The sequence below is a fragment of the Magallana gigas genome, chromosome 5, assembly GCF_963853765.1.
Source record: "Magallana gigas chromosome 5, xbMagGiga1.1, whole genome shotgun sequence".
Classification (NCBI taxonomy): Eukaryota; Metazoa; Mollusca; class Bivalvia; order Ostreida; family Ostreidae; genus Magallana; species Magallana gigas.
In genome coordinates this window covers 32,330,973-32,335,547 of record NC_088857.1, presented here as the reverse complement: position 1 = coordinate 32,335,547, position 4,575 = coordinate 32,330,973, and the positions used below count along the sequence as shown (strand labels likewise).

Genomic DNA, 4,575 nt, shown 5'->3' with positions numbered 1-4,575 from the left:
TACCTGTGCCCCTTTGCCACTCTCCCCTCTCACCCTACTCCCTTACCCCCACACACGGATTTTTTTCTTTTTTCAAATGTAACTAAATTGTAGTTACTAGCACAATACATGAACAATATGTGTTCGATGTTTTAAGCCGGAGAATCTTTGGACGGAAACTTTTCATTTTTCTCTCTATACACACCTCACAGCCTTATTAGCATAATCGGAACCTTTCTGGTTTTTATATTCACGAAAGAATTAAAAAACCCGAGAAAGTCAAAACTTCGTATACCTCGGGATTTTAACGAGACCAGTCTTATACTCGTGAAAATCGAGAGAGGAGTTTAAATGGAAAAAGTAAGTAAAAGTTTTTGTTTCTTATATTGGCAAGCTTTTAAATTATATAGAGTTGCAGAACAATTGTTTATTAATGTGAAGTCAAAGTTTGGGGTGATTAGCCTTATCTCGTTAAATTTTGTTCAGCATGAAACAGTCTGAACAGCAATCCTCGATTTTGTCAACAATCTAAAACGTGCTAAGGAGTAGTCATTCGTCGGTAAGAACATACTTACTTACATTGTTAAACTACTCAAAAACTCTTTTAAAAGCCTACAATGCTTTAAGTCTAGTACACATGTTACAAAAATGTCGATAATTAATGGTCGTTATGAAATGTGACTTGAAAGACATGTTTGAGTTTGAAATGTGTATGCAGGTGTATTATAGTCAGTTTTTACACATATTGTTACGCAGCATACGTTAAAAAAATATTGTATGTTTTTCCTAGAATATTGAGTTTTTGTCAATCATGCTTTCAGTCATTTCCATACAGAATTTCCTCGACACGTACAATGTACACTGTACATGTGGTTTTGATATCTGTATCTCATTCAAACTGTTGACTTTATGTCTTATTTATCTATTAACGATGACAGTGTTTATGAATCAAGGGTCTGCATTTGTTATGTAAATATAACATCATACAATTGAGAGTATGAGAGAGAGAGAGAGAGAGAGAGAGAGTAATTACAATCTGCATGTAATTGTTATTGATTGCCTTGCTTCCATGAACCATATATATATTTCAATAATGCCACATTGCACTAGAAATATTGCTGACAAAGATGTTGAGAGAGATCATGGAGAGAGAGAGAGAGAGAGAGAGAGAGAGAGAGAGAGAGAGAGAGAGAGAGAGAGAGAGAGAGAGTATGAAAAGCCATAACAAATTTTATAGTTATAGTTATAGGTCATTTCCCACTTAATGAGTTGTTATAGCTGTTATCATGGTAATGTTTTGACCATGTCTCAGATACTGCATGTGCCCATAAAAAAGTGTAATCTAGGACACACCCTTTTGTTTTGATAATGACAGCATTTAGCTTTGTAATGATAGCTAGTGTATTTTTTTCTTCTTATCTACAGATTTACATGCGGCTTCCAGATGATCTGAAGATCAGGAATATAGAAAATATTGTCAATTTCATATTGCTAATGACCCAGTCAAGTCTGCTGAAGCCCAGAAGGTACTTCTTTGTCATGTAATAAACTTACAACTTGTCTACCATATGTAGATATATTTGGTTTAAGCTGATTGAAAGCCAAGCAAGTCATCTACATAGCTACAATGTCTTGTGTAAAACGGAAAGGTTTATATGGGCATCTTGTTGCAAATCTGCTTGATTATCTGTATTTAAAGGGGTGGGAACCCCTGAAAGGAATACCAGGAGTTTGAAAATATTATAAACTTTAAGAGATGTGTTTTACACTCTCTGAAAAAATGGGATTTGCAGAAATCCCATGAATTTCTTATGATGTTGATAGTTGAAACTCATACAGACAGTCATATGTTACATAAGTGTTACGTAAGTGTTTATGACTTTGATCTTTGTTCAATACATTTAATATCTTTCTGTCCACTGGATATCTAATTAAAATATCTTGGAAGTTACACCATTGAAGTTACACATTCATTACATTTATCATGTGTGTGCAGAATTGATTGAGCCAGGTTTCCTGATGTTGTCATATTAATAAGTGATACATTGTACTGCTTTAAAAAGTATATATCTCATGTGACTTACTGGTATATTAGTACATATTTCATTTGTAAAATCATTTGACAAATTTAAAGTGTTTTGTAGTGCTGAAATGTTTTTATGGCTTTTAAAATTACTGAAAGTACATGCACATGATGCAACTATCTTTTGACGCTGTATATATAACAAAAAGAAACTGTCAGCTGGGTTTAAAATTAGTGGCAAAATGATGTAATACATGTATGTACAATATTAGAAAAGATTACATTGTTAGTAATTGCACATTCTTGAAATAACTGCATTGAATATATACATGTAAGTATTTGATGAGTGCACAATGTTTGCAAAAATTACATGTAATTCTCTTAACACTTTCTGTTTATTCTATTTTAGTTTCCAGACCATGACATTAATGAATATTTCTTGAATGGAATGCATGAGGATTAAAATGGAACCTTATTCTGCCTTTTTACCAACTCACACCATCTTTTCAAGATTTATGGAGCCAACCACAGAAGAATTTGTTCTATGCACATCATTCATAACATTCTTATTTATGTTGCATAACTTTAAATGTTACTGGATGAATTGTGTTCACATAATGAATACCAGCAAACTTTTTATCGAGTGCACTTATTTTGTATTTTTCCTACCCATCCATCTAACATATGTTTTTATATAACATATTCATATACATGTAACATTTTTGGAAACAGCTATTTTTTTGAAATTGGAATTTAGCCTTACTATTTTATACAAGTTTTATTTAATATACTCTTTTGTATACAAACAGAACAAAAATACTTAGTTACAATGGGAAATGGACATAATATATATAAAAGTGTCTGATAAATGTATAGGTCTTGTTCATGAACAGAAGAAATTGACAGAAAAAATATTCAGTTTTAGCCATGAAATACAAATATTAATATTTTTTAAGAATATTATTTAATCTAAATAAGATATAAAAGTTTTTTCCCCTTTATTCCAATGTTTGGAAACAAATCCAATATATAATTAAAATTGCTGTACAGTATATCCTATTGATTCCTATAATATATCACTTTAGTTTCTTGAACAGCATGTTTATTACTTTTTTTTCTTAAAATGATGTATACAAGGTCATTAATTTATTTTCATTATATTCAACTAGATACAAATAGGCCTTCTGCAACCTTTTCATTGTTTAAATGGTATGGAGTTTTAATTACCTTTCATATGAAAAATGACATCTAAATCTTAAATTGCTGTACATTATATCCTATCCATCTAATGTATCACTTTATTTATGTTGAACTTCGTGTCTATTAGTATAATGATCTTTTTAGAATGATATATGCAATTTCATTAATTTATTTTTCATTTTAAGAAAATTCATTTTAAAAAAGATCTCTTACAACCTGTGTAATTTTTTTTCAGTTTACATAACACAGTGTATTAATTGAATGTAGCTGTGTAGATTTATACATGTACCTACAAGCAATATACATTTAATATTCACCAGGTACATGTACCAGCCTACTATATTTGATAATTAAATGTACTTCTTTCATGCATTTTACTCATTGTTATATGTATTATTTATAATTAAAATACTTTGAAAACTTTTCTCAATGTATTTATTTTAATAAGATTAAGAAACGGACTATAGTCAATGCACGTTTTCAAGAGTTGTCTCTCTTTGGGACAATAATGAATGCTCCCCAGGGTTCATGACCCTGAATATTGAGTAGGCTGTGAGGTGTGCTATAGCTATAGAGATAAATGGGGATAAAAGCTTCACCAAGAAATTGCAAACTCTAGATTAGTTAGCATCATTTGAAAATAATAACATTTCAAATGTCTTAAATTGAATAATAGTAAGAATATTTTCCTCTGAGAGAACGGATATGGGAAAACAAAATTGAATCAAAGTACTGAAGTACTTTTGGGAGTTGATTTTATTAATTATTATCAATTTTAAAATCAACGAAATGTTATTTTGCCTGGCAAGTAGTTTCTAATATGTATTTGAGGTGGCACGGGACAGTTTTTTTGATACAATGAAGGGATGCATGTCTTCTGAACTCTGTAACTAGAATTTCCTCATCTTCCATTCAGCACAAATACCTTTAATTCACTCTTTTTAAGGCCAATCACCAATTTCTGAAGAAAATTATTAGTCAAAACCTGTAAAATTCTCTACATACTGGTTTTTATGAGTCTTTGACCCTTTCATATTTTGCTAATTTTTCATGATTTTTCAGCTTTTTAGACCTCTCCCAGCTAATTCCCTGCAGAGGGTTGACCTTCCGTACCGCGTGCATGTTGCACTATCACATGTCAGAAACTTACCGGAGTATAGTTTACAATGTCCCATCCACCTACTTGTCGTGTTATTTTACCTCCCGTCTGTAACTTGCAATTTCACTGTGTAAAGTCAGCACAACAGTCATAGCCGCAGGTTTCGCATTTTACATCTGATTCTCATGTACCTAACATAAGGGGCCTACATATTGCATATCAATTTCAACAACAGACACCCCTCTAACTAATGATAATCAATAAAAATCATTTC

At 31.4% G+C, this 4,575-nt stretch overlaps 1 long non-coding RNA gene across 3 annotated transcripts; it reads left to right on the top strand.

Moving 5' to 3' along the window:
* On the top strand, nucleotides 1–3,626 carry LOC136275834 (uncharacterized). 3 transcript variants are annotated; one of them, XR_010714332.1, is made up of 4 exons: nucleotides 1–339; nucleotides 466–538; nucleotides 1,405–1,505; nucleotides 2,412–3,626. It is a non-coding gene; the product is annotated as an uncharacterized lncRNA (long non-coding RNA). The 3 variants fall into 3 exon arrangements; XR_010714333.1 differs by lacking the exon at nucleotides 466–538 and having other exon boundaries at nucleotides 10–339; XR_010714331.1 differs by lacking the exon at nucleotides 1–339 and having other exon boundaries at nucleotides 354–538.
* The last annotated feature ends 949 nt before the right edge of the window (nucleotides 3,627–4,575 follow it).